We start from the raw sequence: 25,276 nt of genomic DNA, 5'->3' as shown, positions 1-25,276 counted from the left end.
CTTCTGCTGTGCGACAGCAGTGGGAATCTTCTATGAGTAGAAGGCAAATAACTCTACACATATAGAGGAGCATCTGAATCTGGGTGCCTTCTCCAGCAAAAACCAGAACTGTGAATCCTCGGACCAGCACACCCTCGGACCTAGCTATTTCTGGGGAATAGCTCTAAGGAAATAAAATGCTCAGACAAGACGTATACATGATGTTAATCACTAATAAAGGGCAAAAACCCAGAAACAACCTAACTTTCCAACAATAAAATGGTAGTTCGGGGTGCCTGGCTGACTCAGTCAGTAGAACATGCAACTCTTGATCTCAGGGTTGTGAGTTCAAGCCCCATGGCAGGCATAAGGCTCAATTTTAAAAGAATTTTTTAAATTAAAATGGTAGTAGAAAGGGAGACAGAACATGAGAGACTCCTAACTCTGGGAAAAGAACAAGGGGTGGTAGAAACGGAGGAGGGCGGGGTGGGGGCGACTGGGTGACGGGCACTGAGGGGGGCACTTGATGGGATGAGCACTGGGTGTTATTCTATATGTTGGCAAATTGAACACCAATAAAAAATTTAAAAAAATAAAAATAAATAAAAAATTAAAATGGTAGTAACATTAGGAGATTTTCCTATAACAGAATATGCATCCATTCTAATAGTGAATGTTTTTGAAAAATATTTAGTGGCCATTTAAAAATACTTTAAAAAGCAGAAAGTTGGGCAGCCTGGGTGGCTCAGCGGTTTAGCATCGCCTTCAACCCAGGGTGTGATCCTGGAGACCCAGGATCGAGTTCCATGTCGGGCTCCCTGCATGGAGCCTGCTTCTCCCTCTGCCTGTGTCTCTGCCCCCCCCCTTCCTCTCTCTCTGTGTCTCACTTGAATAAATATATAAAATCTTTAATAAAATAAATAAAAAGCAGAAAGTTACAGTATCCTCCTACCTTTATAATTAGACTGTACAACTGAGAGAGCCACGTATAAGCAGGTCTTTGCACACACACCCAACACACATACATACGTGCGGCTCTCTGGAGGGAGAAGGAAAAAGAAAGATAGGAAAGATGAATGAAATGTATCAAAATGTAATATTGATCATCTTTTTTTCATTTTAATTCCAGAATAATTAACATATAGTGCTATATAAGTTTCAGGTGTGTAATATAGTGATTCAATAATTCTACACATTTCTCATCTATTCCAGTGCTCATCACATTAGGTGTACTCCTAATCCCCATCATCTATTTCACCCATTCCCCACCTGCCTCTCCACCAGTTTGTTCTCTATATTTAAATGACTGGTTTTTTGTTGTTGTTGTTGTTGTTGTTTGTCTCTTTTTTCTTTGTTTGTTTGTTTTGTTTATTAAATTCCCAAGTAAGTGAGGTCATATAGTTTTTATCCCTTCCTGACTGACTGATTTCACTTAGCATTATACCCTCTAGCTTCATCCATGTTGTTGCAAATGGCAAGATTTCATTCTTTTTATGGCTGAGTAATATTCCATTGTATATATACACAACATTTTCTTTATCCATTCACCTAGAGGTAGATATTTGAGTTGCTCCGTATCTTGGCTATTGCAAATAATGCTGCAATAAACATAGGGGTGCAAATATCTTTTAAATTAGTGCTTTCATATTCCTTGGGTAAATACCCAGTAGTGTGATTACTGGATCATATGGTGGCTTTACTTTTTATTTTTTGAGAAAACTCCATACTGTCATCCACAGTGGCTGCACCAGTTTGCATTCCCACCAAGGATCCCACGAGGGTTTCTTTTTCTCCACATCCTTGCCAGCACTTGTTATTTCTTATGTTTTTTATTCTGATTGTTCTTTTTTTAAAAAAAAGATTTTATTTATTTATTCATAAGAGACACAGAGAGAGAAGCAGGTTGCCCACAGAGCAGGGAGCCAATTGTGGGACTCCATCCCAAGACCCCAGGATTGCAACCTGAGCTGAAGGCAGATGCTTAACCAACTGAGCCACCTAGACACCTCAATTTGCATATAGGGGCACCTGGGTGGCTCAGTTAAGTGTCTGCCTTTGGCTCAGGTCATGATCCCAGTGTCCTCAGATAGAGCCCCCATTAACGGCTTCCTGCTCAGCAGGTAGTCTGCTTCTCCCTCTCACTTTGTCCTTCCCCCTGTTTGTTGTGGTCACACATACACACACTCTCTCTCTCTGTATCAAATAAATAAATAAAATCATAAAAAAATAACTCTGCATACAGCTATGAGTGATCTTCAGGATATACTGTCAAATGAAGGAAAGCAGAGTGTGAAATAGCATATAGGGTGTGCTCTATTTTAAGAAAAGGGAGGATTGCTCTTTCCACTTTGTATCTTATAAGAGATACATGCAGACTATTGGGTGCTTGTGCTTGTCCTCTTACAAAAGTCAGTGATACGACCTTTAGTCATTATTTCAGGGCATCTTTAGACTAATCTTTTACAGAATCATGTAAAGTGTTCCATAAAGCTCCATCACTCCCCCAAATTTCCCTCATCCTTGACCTGGAAGGCAATTTTCAATTTTGAAATTAATGCATAAAACTTGAAAGAAGGGGAATAGGTGGAGAAAAATGTTTACCAGAAAGTTAAACGTATTTTTTTTCAATGGAACTGTCCATTTAAAAAATAAAAGCAAACCTTGGGATGGGGGGAAGAAAGTAAGGAAGGAAGGGAGGAGAAAAGAAAAGAATGAAGAAAGAAAAGGAGGAAGGATATAAATGTATATGTGTATGACTTTTTCTATATATTAAAGTAACAGTAACTAATAACTAATAAAAGTAACCCAAAACTAATAAAAATGGTTATGAGGGGAGGGGCGCCTGGGTGACTCAGTTAATTAAGTGTCTGACTCTTGATTTTGGCTCAGATCATGATCTCAGGGTCCTGGGATGTGCCCTGCATTGGGTTCTGTGCTCAGCGGGGAGTCTGCTTGAGATTCTCTCCCTCTCCCTCCAGCCTTCCCCGCTTTCTAAAATAAATAAATAAAGATTAAAAAAAATACAAGTTTTACATAATTTAGAAATAAAAGTAAATAGGGACACCTGGGTGACTCAATGGTTGAGCATCTGCTTTCAGCTCAGGTCGTGATCCCGGGGTCCTGAGATCGAGTCCACATCTGGTTCCCTGCAGGGAGCCTGCTTCTCCCTCTGCCTGTGTCTCTGCCTCTCTCTGTGTGTCTCTCATGATTAAATAAATAAAAATATTTTTAAAAAAGAAAATTAAATTTAAAAAGGACAATATTCCTAAAAGATCAAAAGCAAACAGAAACAAATGTATCTATATAAATAATTGGCTGCTAACCACAAGGAGAGGAATTATTTCAAGACACTTTAAAACACATTATTTCAGTCGTATATCCAAAAGACAAAACACCTATACTAAAAAATCCTAAACTGGATTCAGCAAGCTCATTGTTAATGGTAATGGTGTGTAAATATCAAAACAAAATGAATACAGTCAAGTAGGAATAAAGGGAACCGCCTCATCTTGACAAAGGAAATATTAAAAGTCTACAACTAACATCATACTTAATGGTGAGAAACTAGGAGTTTTCCTGCTAAGATCAAGAACAAAGCAAGGATAACCCCTCTCGTTATTCTTTTCAATATCACACTGGACATCCTAGCTAATTGCTATAGATTGAGTATCTGTGTCCCCTCAAAATTCTTCCTTTTTAAAAGATTTTATTTATTCATGAGAGACACAGAGAGAGAGAGGCAGAGACACAGGCAGAGGGAGAAGCAGGCTCGCTGCAGGGAGCCCGATGTGGGACTCAATCCCAGGAACCCAGGATCATGACCTGAGCCAAAGGCAGATGCTCAACCACTGAGCCACCCAGGCATCCCTGTCCTCTCAAAATTCTTCTGTTGAATCCTAATTCCCAATGTGATGGTATTTGGATGTGGACTCTTTAGGATGTGATTAGGGCATGAGAGTAGAGCCCTCATAAATGCACTACTGCCCTCATGAGAGACCCCAGAGAGCTCCTTCACACCCCCTCCCTCCATATGAGGACACAGCCACCTACCAAACAGGAAGCAGATCTCACCAGATGCAAAATCAGTGGGCACCTTCAGCTTGCACTTCCCAGCCTACAGGAATATGAAAAAGAAATTTCTATTACTGATAAGTCACCCATCTGTGGTAATTTGTTACAGCAGCCTGAACAGACTAAGGCAGGCTTGCAGTAAGACAAGAAGAGGAAATGAAAGGCATATTGATTGAGAAGGAAGAAATAAGCCTGTCTTTGCCCAGAGATGCCATAACTGTCTATGTAGAAAGTCCTGAGACTAATAAATAATTATTAATTGCAGGATACAAGGGTAATATGCAAAATTCAATCACTTTCCTGTATACCAGTGATGAACAAGAGGAATTTGAAAATAAAAATACAATGCCATTTACACTGGCACTCCCAAAATAAAATACTTAGGTGTAAATCTTACAAAATATGTACAGGATCTGGGCACCTGGGTGGCTCAGATGGTTGACCTGTGGCTCAGGTCATGATCTCAGGGTCCAAGGATTGAGCCCCACATCAGGCTCCCTGATCAGCAGGAAGCCTGCTTGTCCCCTTCCCTCCGCCTCTCCGCCCCACTCCCCGCCCCACTCATGCTCTCTCTCTCTCTCTCTCTCTCTGTCAATTGAATAAATAGAATCTTTTAAAAATAAGTACAGGATCTATATGAGGAATACTACAAAACTGATGGATGAATTTAAGAAATGAAGAGATATTTCATGGTCATGAATAAGAAGACTTAATGATACCAAGGTGTAAGTTTTTCTCAATTTGATCTATAGGGTCAATGCAATCCCAGTGAAAATCCCCACAAGTGGGGTGCCTGGGTGGCTCAGTTGGTTAAGCGTCTAACTTCAGCTCAGATCATGATCTCAGGGTTCTGGGATCAAGGCTCCAAGTCAGAGTCCCTGCTCAACAAAGAGTATGCTTGTCCCTCTGCCCCTTCCTCCTCTCATTCTTTCTCTCTCTCTCTCTCTCTCAAATAAATAAATAACATCTTAAAAAAAAAAGCCCATGGGATCCCTGGGTGGCTCAGTGGTTTAGTACCTGCCGTCAGCCCAGGGCCTGATCTTGGAGTCCCAGGATCGAGTCCCACGTCAGGCTCCTTGCATGGAGCCTGCTTCTCCCTCTGCCTGTGCCTCTCTCTCTCTCTCTCTCTGTGTCTATCATGAATAAATAAATAAAATCTTAAAAAAAAACCCAGCAAGTTATTTTGTGGCTATCATGAAGTGGTTCTAAAGTTTATGTGGCAAGGCAAGAGACCCAGAAGAGCCAACACCGTATTAAAGGAGAACAAAGTCAGAAAACTGATACTATTCAATTTCAAGACTTACTATAAAGCTACAATAACCGAGACACTGTGACATTAGTGAAAGAATAGACAAAAAGAGGGGTGTCCCAATGGCTCAGTTGGTTAAGAGTTTAAACAACTGACTCTCGATCTTGGCTCAGGTCACGATCTCTGGGTCCTGAGATGGAGCCATGTGTCGGGCTCCACACTCAGCACCGAGGCTGCTTGAGAGTCTCTCTCCCTCTCCCACTGCCCCTCCCACTTGTGAGCACTCACTCTTTCTAAAATGAGTAAATCTTAAAAATATATACATATGTTTTAAAATGCAAAAAAAGGCGTCATCCCCCAAATTCCATGTTTAACCTCCCTCTCCCACCTTCCAGCATCTTCCTTCCCACACAGAAGTTTTTCAGTGACAGAGATGGAAACTAATCAAAGCAGAGACATCAGGAGTGTACTCCCTATTCCTCTCCAAATTTTCCAAATAGGCAACACTTGGATTTTCTTTTTCTATTTTTGGTTTGTTTTTTTTAAATCAGTTGAGAATCTCCTTTTGTGTTTCATTTTACCCTCACTGAAAAGGGAATAATACTTCTAAATAAATCAAACTGTGATGAATTATTCAAAATTCAAGTCTATACATAAATAATGTTACTTACTCATGATACTGTTTCCACCAGGCATTTAACATATGAGCATTCTGGTGTATTTTTTCACACTGAATTGTCAGTGAATGGAATGCTTTTTTTTTTTTTTTTTTTTTTCCTTTCAAGCAAGTCATTTTTTTCAAATTTTGTACGTGAAATTATTTTTATAAAGAAAAAAAGCATTTATTCTGAAAAGGATGCATTCATCTTGTTCTTACAGGTCTAAAATTAAAAACTATGTTGAGGAGATTTAAATAGGATTGCCAGATTTAGGAAACAAAATACGGAATGCCCAGTTACATAGGCATTTCAAATAAACAATGAATTTTTTAGTATGTCTTAGCCAATCTTGGAGACAAAATTATACTAAAAAAAATTGTTGGAATGCTTATCTGAAATTTCTATTTAACTGGGTATCTGTATTTAACCTAGCAAACTTCGAGGTGCGTAAAAGTGCTTGTTGAAATAATAGGTGGTATATAAATACAACAGAATATTACTCAGTCATCAAAAAGAGTGAAATCTTGCCGTTTGCAACAACATGGATGGATCTAGAGAATATTAAGATATATTTTATTTATATATAAATAAGTCAGAGAAAGACAAATACCATTATGATTTCACTCATATATGGAATTTAAGAAACAAAATAAATGAACAAATAAAAAAAGAACAAATGAGGGATGCCTGGGTGGCTCAATGGTTGAGCATCTGCCTTTGGCCTAGATCATGATCCTGGAGACCCAGGATCGAGTCCCGCATTGGGCTCCCCTCATGGAGCCTGCTTCTCCCTCTGCCTGTGTCTCTACCTCTCTCTGTGTGTCTCTCATGAATAAATAAATAAAATCTTTAAAAAAAAAATAAAAACCAGACTCCTAACTAGATAGAATACATGAGTAGTTGCCAGAGGGGAAGTAGGTGGGAGAATGAGTGAAAAAGATGAAGATTAAGGAGGCACTTGTGATGAGCACAGGGTCATGTATGGAAGTGTTGTGTTAAACACCTGAAACTAATGTAACATTATGTTAACTACACTAGAATTAAAATTAATGATAATAATATTAAAGTGCTTATCAAAACCTGGTCGCTGAACTCTACCTCCAAAGTTCCTGATCCAGCCAATCTAAGTGGGGATGGATAATTTATGTTTCTCACAATCTCCCAGGTGATACGGATGCTGCTCCGGTGGCACTTAGGGAACCAATCCATTGGCTTAGAAGCAGCCTTCATTTAGAAGTAACATCTGTGTCAAATAGTGTCGGGGGGAATCAAATGAGGAGTCAGTTATAGTGTCTGAACACAGCATCAAATCAGTGTATCACTTTCTAATTTTATACTTAATTACCTGCAAATTACAGTACTAGATTTTTATCCTAATACTGAACTTTTTTAAAAAAAATTATTTATTTATTCATGAGACACAGGCAGAGGGAGAAGCAGGCTCCATGCAGGGAGCCCAATACCGGACTTGATCCCAGGATCCTGGGATCACACCCTGAGCCTAAGGCAGAAGCTCAACCACTGAGCCCCCCAGATGCCCCTAGTACTGAGCTTTAGATGAGCTTTAGAACAACCTGGGAGCTTTTCATTTCTTCTGATGTAGGATGTGGCCCCTAGAAATTCTTATCAGTCAGGTGATGTGGAGCAGAGCAGAAGCACCTGTGTTTTCTAAAAATCCTTCAGTGGCTGATTCTCCTGGGCACCAGGATTGAGAACCGCTGCCCTATAGTAACAAATACTGCTCACAGGACCTACTCATGAGATCCTGGACCACTTAAGGAAGAGCATGAAACCAGAAGCTTAATTAGGAAGAAAAATACAGATCTGAGTTGTCAATGTGAGTCCCTCTGAAAATCCACGTTATTGTGATTAATGACGATCCATCCCATAAATTTAAAAAAAGTGATAGGTAGAGAAGAGGTGAGTTTTCCAATTCTACTCTGCAGAAGTAGGAGGTGTTTGATGGCTCAATGATATATTGCCTGATTCTTGAAATATCTTCTAATTCCTTTCTTAAGAGCTGTTTTTTAAAACAGGTAAGTGTAAGGAAAATGTCTTTCTTTTTTTAAATAATTCTTAATTTATTTTTTATTGGTGTTCAATTTACTAACATACAGAATAACCCCCAGTGCCCGTCACCCATTCACTCCCACCCTCCTCCCCTTCCACCACCCCTAGTTCGTTTCCCAGAGTTAGGAGTCTTTACGTTCTGTCTCCCTTTCTGATATTTCCCACACATTTCTTCTCCCTTCCCTTATATTCCCTTTCACTATTATTTATATTCCCCAAATGAATGAGAACATATAATGTTTGTCCTTCTCTGATTGACTTACTTCACTCAGCTCTTTCTTTTTTTTTTAAGAAAAATTTCTAATAAGATGTGTTGGTATTATTCAGAAGCTTTATTTTTTTTAATTATAAATTTATTTTTTATTGGTGTTCAATTTGTCAACATACAGAATAACACCCAATGCTATTCAGAAGCTTTATACTTCTTCGAAACAAAGATTTCCTTCGTGTGAGGATAAGATCCTCTTGCTTAGAAAGCATTGTAATGGCTGCTGGTTCCTCAGAATATTCTGTAACTTTGAAAGTTTTTTAAATAAGTGAAAGTTGTAGAGAAATCAGTGAGCATCTTCACTGGAGCCCTTTTTAGAAATGTTTGACATATTCGAATTTAGTTTATTTCACGATTGTGATGAGTCATATTAAAGGTTACCAGAGACTTAAAATAGGTATGTTCAGAATTTAGCAAAGGGGAAAGCTACCCTGGGTGCCCAATTCCTGAGACCTTCTTGTAGGAGGAGGTCAGAGTCGGTCCTTACAGGGTTATTAGGACTTACTTCGTTATGGGGTCACTAGATAAGACAGTCCTCTCCTAATTTTTCCTAAAGGCAATTTCTTGGCATTGTTTTTAAATATCAGCAACAAGTAGCCTTTGGAGCTTTGATTTTTCACCTCCATGGTGAAAATGAGGGCACTTCCAGAAAGTAACTTAGAGTATTCTGAATTCTTTTACTGTAAAGTTTCTTTTAATTTTTATTTATTTATAATAGTCACACACAGAGAGAGGGGCAGAGACATAGGCAGAGGGAGAAGCAGGCTCCATGCACCAGGAGCCCGATGTGGGATTCGATCCCAGGTCTCTAGGATCACGCCCTGGGCCCAAGGCAGGCGCCAAACCGCTGTGCCACCCAGGGGTCTCTGCTGTAAAGTTTCTAAAAAGATAGTGTGATTCATGGTTTTTGAGTGCTTCTCCAATCCTGATTGTGATGGACAAATTTAGTGCATTTCCTTCTAGGCTTTGTTATGCATGATATGTTTTTCTTTTTCTTTTTTATTACATGATAGGTTTTTCTTTATTATTCTTGCACTTGTTCTATTTTTCCAGCTTTCTTTCATGAAATGTCTTTTTCATAATAAACACCTGTCTTGTAAAAGTACATATTCTTATTTTAATCAATGGCTAAAATTAAGCATCTTGTAGGGAAAATTAAATTATGAGATAGTTTACAATTACTCTTCTCTCTGTAGATTTCACTTCAACAAAAATTTTTTAAAGACTTTGAGAGAGAGAAAGACAGAGAGACCACAAGCAGGGGGAGGGGCAGAAGGAGAAGCAGACTCCCCCCTGAGCAGATCACCTGGACTTGGGGCTCCTGCCCAGGACCCAGAGATCATTAACCGAGCTGAAGGCAGATGCTTAACCGACTCAGCCTCCCCAGGTGCCCCTCACTTGAGCAAATTTGGAGCAGGGAAAACCAAATGAAAAGATAAGCAGCTACAATTACTAATTGGAAAAAAAACAAAACAGTTCAGTGTATATATTTAAGAATTACAGGGGCACCTGTCTGTCTCGGTCAGTAGAGCATGTAACTCTTGTTCTCATGGTTGTGAGTTCAAGTCCAATGTTGGGTGAAGAACCCGCTTAAACAAAAAAATAAGTAAATAAAATTTAAAAAATATTTCAAATTACTTATTCAGTAACTCATTAGTGTTTGCTCACAGTTTTTGAAAATGATTTCTGAAACAGGCTTATGGCTGTGCAACTAATATCATGTACTCAATTAGGAAAAATTCTAAACCAAGGAGGCTCAGGGCGTGATCCCAGAGTTCTGGGATCGAGTCCCACATTGGGCTCCCTGCTGGGAGCCTGCTTCTCCCTCTGCCTATGTCTCTGTCTCTCTCCCTGTGTCTCTCACAAATAAATAAATAAAATCTTTTAAATTAAAAAAAAATTCTAACCCAAGGTGCAATGATGGGTTTCCTCTTAGAAATCCCTGTTGTTGTGTTGGCTAATCAAGAGTCTACTTAGAGAAGAAAGGGAAAGAGTGACATTTTTCTCTGACTTTGAGGGTTTGGTTTGGTTTGGTTTTGAAGGATACTTACTTGTGAAACTGTTTCTAATCCTTGCTTTGAAAACTTCTTTTTACACCAGGTAAGTAAACTTTTTTTTTTTATGACTGCTGTATCATTTTTCTTGATGTTTGTACAGGATTCTTGAAAAGGCAGCTTCCCACCATTATTTTACTTGATCTCTCTGCTTAGTCTGTAGAGTAATGCATATCATTCTCAGACTAAGCCCATGTGTTGCTGGGAGGCTATTCCCATCTATCTGTTCCTGGTCATCTTTCCATCCATTCACTTGTGTCAACCTCTATAGTCACACCAATCAAACTTGATTGCACAGATTTAAATAACTGATGACCTCTAACAGATCAAGCTGTTTGAAGGCAGGTCTGATAAAGCTGATAAGTCTGAATTTCTGTATCCAGGTGTTCAAAGCCTTGGAAGCCCTGTCTTCAGATTCTTAATCTGATAGGCCTTCCACCACTCTAGACTGCATTAGGAGGTTGTCCTAACCTTTAAATACATTGTTAAAAGCATCCTCATGTGTCAAGGGTATCCACAAACTTCTTGACTGTGCATCGTGATTTTGCAGAATTTGAGGAATAAGTCTCTCATTTGGTTGGAAGTTTATTGAGGGGTCTGTTGAGGGCCTTTCTCTATACTGAGAATGGGGGATGAGAAGATGAAATGCGGAAGAGCAGTCACACAATGACAAATCTTCCAGACTTCTAGACTCTACAGTTATCCTTGGAGAGTTGTGATGAGTGTTCTGATCACCTCCTTGAGAAAACTTGAGGGCTACAAGACAAGATAGGGTAGCCGATACTACAAAAGGGGTGTCTACCAGAAATAGCCTTGAATTTCCTCAGCGTGTTAATTTAATCCTGTCAGTTGCCAAATGAGGTATAAGTATTGTCACAAATGAAGAAACTGAGATCAGAGGTTACCTGCCCAAGATGAAGGGATCAAATTCCCAGGGCCTAAACTTGGCTTCACAGAGACTTTTCCTTGCTCTGAGGCCACTAAACACCTGTGCTATCTCAGCTGTCTACCAGATGAACAGCTAGTTCACTTCAGACACTGAGATCTAAAATGTTTACAATTTAAAGCAAGTTCAGAGTGGCAAAGCATATAGACATTTCACTCATGTGGATTGTTTACAGATCACTAGATAACCAGTGATTGGATTGTGACATCAACTCGTGATTCTTAAATTCTTTTTTTTTTTTTTAAAGATTTTATTTATTTATTCATGAGAGACGCAGAGAGAGAGGCAGAGACACAGGCAGAGGGAGAAGCAGACTCCATGCAGGGAGCCCGACGTGGGACTCGATCCCAGGACTCCAGGATCACACCCTGGGCCGAAGGCAGATGCTCAACCCCTGAGCCACCCAGGTGTCCCTGATTCTTAAATTCAAGATTTTACTCTCTATGGATCATTTGTGTTTTTTTTATGAAGTATCAAATGACTTGCCATATAGTGAAAATGTTTCGGAATGACGTACAAAGCTTGTTTCCTATACTCCCTAGCATGCCTCAGGAAAACAGGGTATATCCTGCTTTCAAAAGAAGTTCACTGGGATTTGTTCAATAAATTCATGATTGCTTCCCAAAGTTGTCTAAAGGCAGGTAGAATTAAAGCTAGGCATTCTCTTATCTCAAGGAACGTTCATGGAAGATATTCTAGAATAACCTGTTTCTAATTCATTTTTTAAATTGGAGTTCAATTTGCCAACATATAGCATAATACCCAGTGCTCATCCCATCAAGTGCCCCCCTCAGTGCCCATCACTCAGTCACCCCAACCCCCTCCCAGTTCCCTTTCCACCACCCCTTGTTCGTTTCCCAGAGTTAGGAGTCTCTCATGTTCTGTCTCCCTCTCTGATATTTCCCACTCATTTTCTCTCCTTTCCCCTTTATTCCCTTTCACTATTTTTTATATTCCCCAAATGAATGAAACCATATAATGTTTGTCCTTCTCTATTGACTTATTTCACTCAGCATAATTCACTTTTATTCTCAGAAAAGCTTTCCTTGTGTTTAGGGCAGAGGAAAAAATTCATCTTCCTTCCAACTCCTCTCCTAATATTAGGGATACAATAAAAGAACCAACAGAAGTGGTGGGTTAAGTAAGAAAGTCTTCAGAACCAATTTGCTATAACAAAATACAGATAAGGTGGCTTACACAACAGAAATTGGTTTCTCAACATTGGGAGGCTGGAAATCTATTAAGGTGTGCTGGTGGGTTCAATTTCTGGGGAGTGCTCTCTTCCTAGCTTGGAAAGGACCACCTTCTTGCCATGTCTTCATGTAGCCACTTCTCTGTGCTTGTGGAAGAAGAAATCTCTGGCATCTCTTCCCCTTCTTTTTTTTTTTTTAAGATTTTTATTTATTTATGAAAGAGAGAGAGGCAGAGGCACAGACAGAGGGAGAAGCAGGCTCTATGGAGGGAGCCCAATGTGGGACTTGATCCTGGGAACCCAAGATCACACCCTGGGCTGAAGGCAGGCGCTAAACCTCTGAGCCACTCAGGGATCCCCATCTCTTCCCCTTCTTACAAGAGCATCAGTCCTAACCAATATGCCACCCCTAGGACCTGACTTCACCTTCCTTCTGATACGCCCTGTCTCCAAATAGTCACATTGGGAGTTAGGGGTTGCACATAAGAATTTTGGTAGGACATAATTCAGTCCATAACCAGGAACAAATATCAGTAGTGGCAAGCCTGAAAAATCTGGTTCTGCATGTTCTTCCTAGGTTCCATCCTGGGTTCTATACAGGACAAGGGTTGGTTGTGCAGAGTGGCAACCTCCACAAGTAAGAGTGGGTCCTGACACCTTCTCAGCTACTGTTAGTATCTGAGACTTCAACTACACGAATGTGGAGGGACAATAAGAAGGGTAAATTGAGATGCGGATCGTAAGCAGAGGTCAAGACTCAGTCACTTGGTTCATTACATGTCCTCTTCCTTTGGAGTCATTTGTGAAGAGTAAAAATTATAATGCTAAGGACTCTAATCCCAGGTGCATTGTGGATAAACTAAGGTAGAAATGAAATGTCTGTTAGGAAAGATAATTCCAGGGGCACCTGGGTGGCTCAGTCAGTTAGGCACCCGCCTTCAGCTTGGGTCATGCTCTTGGGGTCCTGGGGTCAAGCCCCATGTTGGGCTTCCTGCCAGTGGGGAGTCTGCTTCTCCCTCTCCCCCTTCCCCTCCCCCTGTTCCTGCTCTCATCCTCTCTCAAACTAAATATAAATCTTTATTTTTATTTTTTTTAATATAAATCTTTAAAAAAGAAATTCCATTCTGCATTTTGGCTTTCCTATGATCTGAAGATTTCAAACTACAGCAAAGAGGGTAACATTTAGAAAGTCATCTGAAAAAATGTGGAAGACCTTCACACAAACTATAAAACTCTAGTGAAAGACATAAAAGACCTGTATAGATGGAAAGACCACCAAGTTGCCAGATAGACACCTCTGTCTTATAATAATGAGTTTTCCTTTAAAAATTATTCCTGTAAAACTACTCCCATCAAAATTCAAATGGGAATATGTTAGTTGTTTATTGTGTGTGGGAACTTAAATTTGATTCCAAATACCACCTGCAAGTCTCCCACACTTTCACCAAAACTAAAAGTGCTATGAGCATGAGGGACCCAAACCTATCTCACAGGGAAGTCCCTTTGCTGTCCTAAAAGGAAAAAAAAAAAAAAAAAGCTGGAGAAAAGCTTGCAACCCATCATTTCTGGGAACTTCTGAAAGCTGCTTAATAAGGAGGCAGGAAGAAACACACAGAAGGGGAGACAGGACTCGGGGAAGCCACTTGTTGACACGATCTGTCAAATGCCCAATATCACAACAGGATAGAAGCTCTGAATCAGCAAGTTGTAAGGTCTAATCTATATGGAAGATGCAAGACAGAAAGAGGCAAGTCAAAGAGGAAAATCAAACCAAACTCAAACTTGCACTAAAAAATTGCAGAGGGGCACCTGGGTGGCTCAGCAGTTTAGTGCCGCCTTCAGTCCAGGGCATGATCCTGGAGTCCCAGGATCGAGTCCCACATCAAGCTCCCTGCATGGAGCCTGCTTCTCCCTCTGCCTGTGTCTCTGACTCTCTCTCTCTCTCTCTCTCTCTCTTTCTCTGTCTCTCTCTGTCTCTCATGAATAAATAAATAAAATCTTTAAAAAAATAAAAATTTTAAAAAAATTAAAAATTGGGGCGGGGGGACTGGCTCCTTGAAAAGACAAGTGACAGAAAAATCTGCCATTTAAATCAGGAACAGGACAAGAATGGCCACTGTCATGGCTTTTATTATTTAACTTTGTACTGGTGTTTCTGGTAGTAACACAGTAAGGCACAAAAAAAATATTAATGGTCAGAGGTATAAGGATTAGGAAGTGACAAAATTATTTTTATTTACAGGTACCATGTCACCTAAATAGAAAGTATTAACTGTTAGTACTAAAGAGAAAGTGCATTTAAAAATCCAGAACAGACACCTGGGTGACCCAGTGGTTGAGCATCTGCCTTTGGCTCAGGTCGTGATCCCAGGGTCCTGGGATCGAGTCCCACGTCAGGCTCCCCACAGGGAGTCTGCTTCTTCCTCTGCCCATGTCTCTGCCTCTTTCTGTGTCTCTCATAAATAAATAAAAATCCTTAAAAAACCTCAAAACCTAGGAGTGCCTGATGGCTCAGTCAGTTAAGCATCTGCCTTCAGCTCAGGTCATGATCTCAGTGTCATGACCTCGAGCTCTGGTTGAGTCGGGCTCCCTGCTCAGCATGGTGTCTGCTTCTCCCTCCCCCTGCTCTTGTCTCTCTCTCTTCCCCTCCCCTTCAAATAAAAAAAAAAAAAATATATATATATATATATATATATATATATATATATATATATCCTAAACCTTGAAGTCACAATTATAAAATATTGAAAAGACATAGTAAGGATCTCGCATTTATAATTATGGAGTAGGGAACAATGTCTCCCCAAGTGATACATGAAACCCAGAAAACATTAAAGATATCATGAAAAAAAGAAAGTTAAACAATAACAGGCAGACTAGGAGTAATAAATATTTATATATAGTTGATCCCATAGAGACATAATGAAAACAATGAACTAAAAGATAAGGTATACTGAAGGCAGAGAGGTGTGTGTAGGTGTTACAGGAACCATAAAATGAATAATACACACACACACACACACACACACACACACACAAACCCTGCTACTAAGCAATCTGAATTCGGCAGTCAACATTTTCTTTGCCAAGTAGAGAAGGACCGTAGGCAGAAATAAGACAAGCAGAGATGGAAAGAGTGCTGGTTGCATCATATCCTAAGCCCAGACACCGAGCCGGAGCCCCTGCCTGCCCCAGCTCTCCCTTCAATCCTTTGCACTTCCTCACTTTGTAATCAACCAACACATTCCTTGGCTTTCTCTAATAATGCCAGTTTGATTTGAGTTTGTGTCCTTTGCAACCAAAAGAGTGCTTGGCCCCTTGAATCTGTCCATTAAAAACATTTGGTTAAGTGTCCAACTCTTGATTTTGGCTCAGGGTTGTGAGATGGAGCCCCATGATGGCTCCAAGCTGGGTGTGGAGCCTGCCTAACATTCTCCCTCTCTCCCTCTCCCTTTGCCCTTCCCCACTCCCTCCCCCTGCTCAGGCTCTTGGCTTTGGCTCAGGTCATGATCTCAGGGTCATGAGATTGATCGTGAGATGGAGTCCATGCTCAACACGGAGTCTGCTTGAAATTCTGTCTCTCCCTCTCTCTCTGCCCTTCCCCCTGCTTGTGTGTGTGCGCGCGCTCTCTCTCTCTCAAATAAACAGAATATTTTTAAAAAATATTCACTGTTCCCCCAAGAAGATCTTCTGCAGGAAGTCCCAACTATTTAGCAGTGAGGTTATAGCAGAACCTAATGGCTTGATGGCTCTTGCCACTCACCTAAAATCTCTGTTCTACACCAAAACTAAACTAAGATTACACTGTATGTTAACTTACTGGAATTTAAGTAAAAAAAAAAAAAAAAAAAAAAAAAAACCACAACGATAACAAAAATCTCTGAGCAATCATACCATGTGATTAAACCTCACAAAATGGGGTCAAGGCCTTCCATAGAGTGAACAGACACCAGTCTGAGCACAAGTAGAAAGTTGATACTTAATATATTCTGTTTGAAAGAATCACTCTAAAAAAGAGTCTTAAGAGGCACCTGGGTGGCTCAGTTGGTTAAGCATCTTCTCTTGGCTCAGGTCATGATCTTGGGGTCCTGAGATCCGGCCCCTGCATTGGGCTCCCTGCTTAGCAAAGAGTCTGCTTCTCTCTCTGCCTCTCCTTTTGCTCATGCTCTCTCGTGTACTTTCTCCGTCTCAAATAAATAAAATCTGAAAAACAAAAGAGTCTTAATGATGATTTTTTAAAGTACTAAATTTCTTTTTTTAAAAAAAGATTTTATGGGCAGCCCCAGTGGCCCAGTGGTTTAGTGCTGCCTTTGGCCCAGCCCGGGGTGTGATCCTGGAGACCCGGGATAGAGTCCCATGTCGGGCTCCCTGCATGGAGTCTGCCTGTGTCTCTGCCTCTCTCTCTCTCTCTCTCATAAAATCTTTAAAAAAAAAAGATTTTATTTAAGAGAGAGAGAGCAGGGGAAGGATGAGCAGGGGAAGGGACAGAGGGAGAGAGAAAATCTAGACCAGACTCCCCACAGAGTGCAGAGGCCATCATGGGGTTTCATCTCCTATCTGAGGTCATGACCTTAGCCGAAACCAATATTTGGTTCCCTAACTGACTGAGCCAACCTGACACCTCTAAAGTACTAAATTTCTTAAAGAAAAGGAGGAAAAGATTCAACAGAGAAACTGCTGACAACATAGAAATGAACAGATATCAGTAATGAGAAAAAATGTCTTTTTAAGGTTCAAATGATACACTCCTCATGTAATAATGATCTTCAGCTACTGTTTCCTTTTTTTTTAGATTTTTTAAAGATTTATTTATTTATGAGAGAGAGATAGAGAGAGAGAGAGAGAGAGGCAGAGACACATGAGGAGGGAGAAGCAGGCTCCATGCAGGGAGCCCAATGTGGGACTCGATCCCGGGACTCCAAGATCGCACCCTGGGCCAAAGGCAGGCAGGCGCCAAACCGCTGAGCCACCCAGGGATCCCCCTTTTTTTAAAGATTTTATTTATTTATTCATGAGAGGCACAGAGAGAGAGGCAGAGACACAGGCAGAGGGAGAAGCAGGTTCCATGCCAGGAGCCCGACGTGGGACTCGATCCCGGGACTCCAGGATCACGCCCTGGGCCAAAGGCAGGCACTCAACCCCTGAGCCACTCAGAGATCCCCCAGCTACAGTTTTCTTAAATATCATTGTGAGGAGGCTGAAATTTGTTCATTTTCAGACAGCTAGAACTTTACTCAAACAATACTAATGATGTGGGAAACAAAGGGAGAACAAAAATTTATTAAATTTCCTGACGACTTATAGCCCATTGACAAGTCCTTGAAACAGGCAGGATGACATTCCTCTACGAGCTCAGCTGCCTCAATGTTGATACTTTGCTAAAGGCAAAAAGCATTCTTAGCCCGACTCCTAGGATCCTACAAGTCTATCTTAACATATAAAAATTCCTTTGGAGACTTCCTTTATCTCTAAAGATAGATGTTAGTCATCATCCCCAAGCATATGGCCCACCAGTATACATCTGAAGGGTCTCATGACTCATATTTTATTAGACCATAATAAATGACCTTTTGCCAACAACAGCTAGCCCCCTAAAGGTCCTGAAAACCTTACTTCCAAATTCCATAGGGACTTATGCTCTCCCTAACCCCTTGCCACCTTGAAAGTCTGTAATGGGCCATTCCTCATGACCCCAGTGCAGCTCTTTCTGCCCACGGGTCCTGCCCTGTGCTTTAATAAAACCACCTTTTTGCACCAAAGATGTCTCAAGAATTCTTTCTTGACCATTGCCTTCTAACCCTAACATTCTCCTACATCACTAACAGGGAGAACTACTTAGGTTTGCACTCTGGAGCCAATTGCAGGATTCCTGGACTGATGATCAAGAATAAAGATGATGGAGGCTGAGCGGTTGAGCCTCTGCCTTTGGCTCAAGCTGTGATCCCTTGGTCCTGGGATCAAGTTCCTCAGCAGGCTCCCCGAAGGGAGCCTGCTTCTCCCTCTACCTGTGTCTCTGTCTCTCATGAATGAATAAATAAAATCTTTTTTTAAAAAAGGAATAAAGATGATAGCCAAAAGGAAGAAACAGCCCAAATGTCCATCAGCTGATGCATGGATAAACACAATGTGGTACATCCAGAGGCTGTGTAAAAGCCACCAACTTGAACAATGGAAATGTGTGGGATAGAAGCACCCATGGTGACTCCCCTCACCCAGCTGACTATGAACAGGCCCATTAGGTGACCCACCTCCAAATATCCAAGCTGACCTAGGGCTTACTTACACCTAGACACAGTTCCAAAAAAAAGAAAGTTCCATACATTCCCATCTCTCCTCGCCTTCCCCCTTAAACCACAGCCCCCTCCACTGCCTTGTAACAGATAGTCTCTCCCTTGCAGTCCTGCCTGCAGCTCCCTCTAGGCGTAGTCAACAAACTTCTATCTCCTTTGTTCTGCCTCGGGTGAATTCTTCACCACCAAACAGCTGGCCTCTACCTGATTTGATTGCCCCATAGTATAGCCATACTTTGGAAATTATTAGCTTAAGAAGGAATGAAATCAGGATGCCTGGGTGGCTCAGTGGTTGAGCATCTGCCTTTGGCTCAAGTTGTGATCCTGGGGTCCTGGGGCCAAATCCCGTGTCAGGCTCCCCACAAGGAGCCTGCTTCTCCCTCTGCCTATGTCTCTGCCTCTCTCTCTCTGTCTGTCATGAATAAATAAATCTTTAAACAAACAAACAAACAGACACTTAAATCTAGAAGGTTGCTGAGGGTGGAAGGTCTTATCTTCTGTAGCTTCTTCTGGCTGAACAAGGCTGTAGAGATGAGAGATGTCCCTACCTATGTGTCAATGTCGGTCAGTTGAGGAATTTACCTTGGAGTTATGAAAGGCAGAGGCAGCTGAATCCAAGCAAACAACGTATGTGAATCTCCTTGAGTAGAAAGGATCATCTGATGGCTTGCAGTTACCTCAGTGAAGGAGTCTTGGTACCAGGTTGTCAAAATTGTTCAGGTGGGAAATGAAGAGGAGGACAAATACAAAGAAATGTAGATAAATTTCCTAACAACTTGCAGCTCATTGATAAATACCTGAGATAGACCAAGGAGGACATTCCTCAAGGAACTCATAGCTGCCTTAATGTTAATGCTCTGCTAGAGGCGAAAAGCAGCCTTAGCTTGACAATAGCCAGACCTCCAGGATCCTGTAAGTCTTACCTAACCTATGAAAAATCCTTTTGGAAACTTCCTTTATCTCTACCTTCCAACTTAAAAGAGTATAATCAATCCCTCAGCATAATCCCAGTGCAGCTCTTTTGTTCTGTCCCCGTGCTTTAATAAAAATACCTTTTTGCATGGGAAAAAATAAAATTAATTTTAAAATACATAAATAAACACAAATAAATAAAAGACACAACAGGGTAAATCTTATATGATTGCTCCTTTTTGAGAGACTTAGAATTGTCAAACTCTTAGAGACAAAAGGTACAGTAGTAGGTTACCAGGTGCCAGGAGAAAGGGATGATGGGTTTAATAAATTTATACTTTCTGTTTGGGAGGATGAAAAGGTTCTGGAGATGATGGTGATGATGGTTGCACAACAGTATGAATATACCTAATGTTACTGAATTGTCATGAGATCAAGCCTCACACTGGGCTGAGTGTGGAGTCGGCTTGAAATATTCTCTCTCCCTCTCCCTTTCCCTCTGCATCTCTCCTGGCTTGCATGCATGCACACACGCTCTCTCTCTCAAAAAAATTTTTTTTAAAGCTCCTCTTCCAGAAATGCTATAATAAAACTATCAAATATCAAAGACAATCTTAAAAGCAGCAAGTGAAAAATGAAAGCCTGTAACTTATAAGGGAACTCCCACAGGTAGATTATTGGTAATTTCTCAGCAGAAACCTTACAGGCCAGAAGAAAATGGGATGATATAGTCAGAATGCTGAAAGAAAAAACGCAGAACACTTTACCTGGCAAAGCTGTGTTTTAGAAATGAAGGAGAGATAGACTGTCCCAGAGGGTCTCCTGGCTGGCTCAGTTAGTAGAGCATGTGATTCTTGATCTAGGGGTTGTGAGTTTGAGCCCCATGTTGGGTGTAGAGATTACTTAAATAAATAAACTTAAAAAAAAAGACACACTGAAATGAGTTCTCCAAGTTGAAATGAAAAGACACTAGTTAGTATCATGAAAGCATAATGAAAACATATAACATAAGAGAAAGGATGATAGGTATATAGTCAATTCAAAAGACTCAAATACTGTAATATGGTAGAGTTTTAGCCACTTAACTCTAGTATAAAGGTTAAAGGGCATAAGTATTAAAAATAACTGTAGCTACAATAATTTGTTAATGAATACACAAAAATAGGTAAATCATGACATCAAAAACATAAAAGGGGAGAAGTAGAATGGTAGAGTTTTGTATGCAATTGAAGTTAAATTTTTAGGATAAAATAGATGTTTATATATATATGATGTTATGTGTAAGCCTCACAGTAACTACAAGACAAAAACCTACAGTAGACTCATAAAAGATAAAGAGCAGGGAATTAAAACATACCACTATGGAAAATCACCAATTTATAAATGCAGAAAGAGAGAAAGAAAGGATCAAGGGAACTATAAAACATCCAGAAAAGTAGAACAAAATAACAGCAGTAATTCTATACTTACTGTAATTATTTCTTAAAATATTTATCTATCTGAGGGAGAGTGTGTGCATGAGTGGGGCAAGGGGAAGAGGGAGAGAATCTTTAAGCAGACTCCCCACTGAGTGTGGAACCCAACATGGGGCTCAGTCTCACTACTTATGAGATCATGACCTGAGCCTAAACCAAGAATCCAATGTTGTTCTGAACACAAGATTCATAACAGCAGTGTTTGGGTTTCAAAAAGGAAAGAAAAGTGTATTATCATTATAAAAACCTAATAGAAATAGAAGAGGAAAGGAATATACACACAGATGGAGGTAATATTAGGCAATAAATGAGAATCATGCAAAGATACATCAAACCGGGTACTTAGAACATCCAACCTTATCAGCTGGGGAAACCCCATGGAGACAGCCAGGCTGGAGTCCTGGAGACCTGAGTAGAACATCCTCCCCTCAGGTGAGACTTTTAACTGACCATCCCCATAAAGTCCATATTTATAGGGCAAATGACAGGGTTTGAAGTTAAACACTTGTTCACCTACGTGCAGTTGAGTGAGTGTTATCAGGTTTCTATATTTTCAAATAGCCTGGGCTATGTGTGTCTGCCTGGATTCCATTCTAGGGGGCCAGTCCAGCCTGGAGCAGGAGGGGATGTGAGGCAAAATTCATAGCTTTTGGTGTCCAGAACAGAAGGGCCAGTCCTGACTGGGAGGCCAAATAGTGTATTTCAAACAACCAGGCCTCCAAGGTTCTGTACATTGCATGAGTCTCACAAACAATATATCTTATCCTGCCTGTGTACATCCAGGTCCAGGTGGTCTGTGATGCAGGATAAATCATGAAAACAACTATCCATATAGAACATAAGTTTAACCAACTGAGCCACCCAGGCACCCTGCCAGTTTAAATGTAAATGGACTAAATTCTCTAATCAAAACACACAGGGTGACTGAATGAATTAAAAATTGTAAAAATCCAGCTATATACTGCCTACAAGAGATTCACTTCAGCTTCAAGGACACACTTCGATTCAAAATGAAAGAATGAAAAAAAATAAAATTAAACAAACAAACAAACAACAACAACAAAGTGAAGGAATGGATAAAAGATACCTTGTGCCATTGGAAACCAAAAGAAAGCAGGGGTAGCTATTGTTATATCAGACAAAATAGACTTTAAGCCCAAAATGGTTTGATACAAAGAAGTTCGTTATATAATGATAAGGGGTCAATTCATCCAGAAGATGTAACAACTGTGAATATATATGCACCTATGATAGGAACATCTAAACATATTAAGCAAATACAGAGCTGAAGGAAGAAATAGACAAAACCATGATAGGAGGGGACTTCAGTACTCCACTTTCAACAACAGATCATTGAATATAGAAGCAGAAACTGAGAACTGTGTGATCAAAAACAAACTGTGTGATCAAAGCCTCAAACAAGATCAAAGCCTCAAACAAGAAGGCCCCGAGGCCCTACAGATAGTCCCAGCCCAGCTGTTTCGACCTCATGAAGATGGGCTTTGTGATGGGCTATGTAGTGGGCATGGCAATCAGGGCACTCTTTGGTGTCTTTTCCTGTCTCAGGATCAGAATGTGGGGTTGGGAGCTGACAGGTGGCATCAGGAAAGCCATGATGCTGAATGGTGGCACCTTTGGCACATTCATGGCCATCAGGATGGACATTGCTGCTCATCAGGGCAGCTACCCATCCACATCAGCCCCAGCTCATGGACTATAATAAAACAGAAGTCTTTGGGAGTTGGGGAGCTCCTGGCTTGCTCTGTGGTAGAGCATGGGACTCTTGACCTCAGAATTGTGAGTTCAAGCCCCACATTGGGTGTAGAGATTACTTAAATAAGTAAAATCTTAAAAAAAAAAAAAAAAAGGAAAGAGAGGACCTGAATAACACTATAAAGCAAATGGATCTACAGACATATACAGAACCTTCCATCCAACAGCAACAGAATGCATAGTCTTCTCAATAACATATAGAGCCTTCCACAAGTAGGATTGTCTGAGAGGTCACAACAAGTCTGAGCAAATTTAAAAATATTAAAATCATATCAAGTATTTTTCCAAACATTCTAGTATGAAACTAAAAATCAACAAAAGAAAACCTGGACAATTCACAAATATATGAAAATGAAACACCATCCTGAACAAACTATTGGTCAAAGAAGAAATGAAAAGGAAACAAACAAATGGAAATGCGATATCCCAACAACACCTCTGGGATGCTGACAAGGTAATTCTAAGAGAGAAACTTTATAGAGGGAAACTCAACATTAAGAACAAAAGAAAGATCTTAAATCAACAACCTAACTTGACACCCCAAGGAACTAGCAAAAAAAAAAAAAAAAAAAAAAAAAAGATAAAGAAAGTAAGCTCGAGGATAGCAGAAGGGAGAAAATGACAAAGATCAGAGCAGAAAATATGTCAAAAAGACCAGAAAAATAAACAAAAAGATTGGTGAAACAGAGAGCATTCATTGAAGATAAACAAAATTGACAAATAAATAAATCAGAACAGAAATGAAAGAGTTACACATATACACACTGTTGTATTATTTAGCCGTGAATGAAAAGGAAATGCTGCCATTTGATACAACACGGATGGCCCTTGAGGGCATCTTGCTAAGTGAAATGAAGCCAGTGTTAGTGGAATCTAAAAAAGCCAAACTCATAGAAACAGTAGAATTGTGGTCACCAGAGGATGGGGGAGTGGGGTGCAAGGAGAGAGATGTAGACATGTTGGTCAAAGGGTACAAACTTTCAGTTATTAGACAAGTAAGTTCTGGGACTCTAACATCCAGCATGGTGATTTTAATTAATAATCCTGTATTAGGAGCATCTGAGTGGCTCAGTGGGTTAAGGATCCGACTCTTGATCTCAGCTCAGGTCTTGATCTTAGGCTCTTGTGTTCACGCCTGGTGTTTGTTTATAAACAAACAGACAAATACATAATAAAAATTTTTTACAAATAATCCTGTATTATGTACTTTAAAGTTGCTGAGAGAGTAAATGGCAAGTGTCCTCACCACAAAAAAAAAAAAAAAAAAGAAAGGTACTTTTGTGATGTGATGGAAATATTACCTAACTCTATGCTGGTAATTGTTTTGCAGTTTGTAAGTGTATCAAATCAACATGACCTCCACCTTGAACTTACACAAAGTTATATGTCAATCACATGGACAAAAAAGCTGGAAAACATAGTGAAAATGGTAAGTTTTATGTTAGGTTTATTTTACCATATTAAAAAAAATGAGTGAATTAAAAAAAACCCTAGTCTGAAGTGTGAAAGTGGCTTCCTCTGAGAAAATATGTTGTCATAATTATCTAACCATGATCTTGCGTCCTAAAAAGAGCTGTCATGACATTGGGTTGTTGTTGTTTTTATCCAAAGATTTTATTTATTTGTTTATTTGAGGGGACGGGGGAAGAGGAATAGGAAGAGGGAGAAGCAGGCTCCCTGCTGAGCTGGGAACCCTTCTGGGGGCTCCATCCAGGACCCTAAAATCACGACCAGAGCCAAAGTCAGATGCTTAACTGACTGAGCCACCCAGAAAGAAACACTGAAAAATGCAGGTATAATTCATTCTGAGCCTGGTTCAACTTGAAGACTTTGAAAATTTTCTCAAATAGCCATTAAGCTTTTAGCAGTTCTTCATAAAATTTCTGATGTGGTCTTTTTTTTTTTTTAAGATTTATTTATTTATTTGAGAGAGAGCACAAGAGTGTGAGTGTGAGTGGAGGAAGGGACAAAGGGAGAGGGAGAGAGAATCCCAAGCAGACTCCCCACTGAGGGGTGACCACCCATCACCCTGCCCCCAGGTGGGGCTCCATCCCAGGACCCTGAGATCACAACCTGAGCCAAAATCAAGAGTCAAATGCTTAACTGACTGAGCCACCCAGATGTCCCTGGTCTTTTTTGAAACCTTGAAAAGATTGGCTTGTATCAGAAAACGTAGGCTGAATTTTCTTCTCACATCTCATGACAAACTTTAATTCTATTAGTCGAAGGACATACTGTTTAATTTTTGGTCTGTAACAGTTATTTTAAAATCTGTTTTGGGACACCTGGGTGGTTCAGTGATTGAGTGTCTGACTTCGGCCCAGGGTGTGATCCTGGG

The sequence above is a fragment of the Canis lupus genome, chromosome 6 (assembly GCF_003254725.2).
Source record: "Canis lupus dingo isolate Sandy chromosome 6, ASM325472v2, whole genome shotgun sequence".
Classification (NCBI taxonomy): domain Eukaryota; kingdom Metazoa; phylum Chordata; class Mammalia; order Carnivora; family Canidae; genus Canis; species Canis lupus.
The sequence above is the reverse complement of the archived record's forward strand: the minus strand, read 5'-3'. Positions refer to the sequence as shown.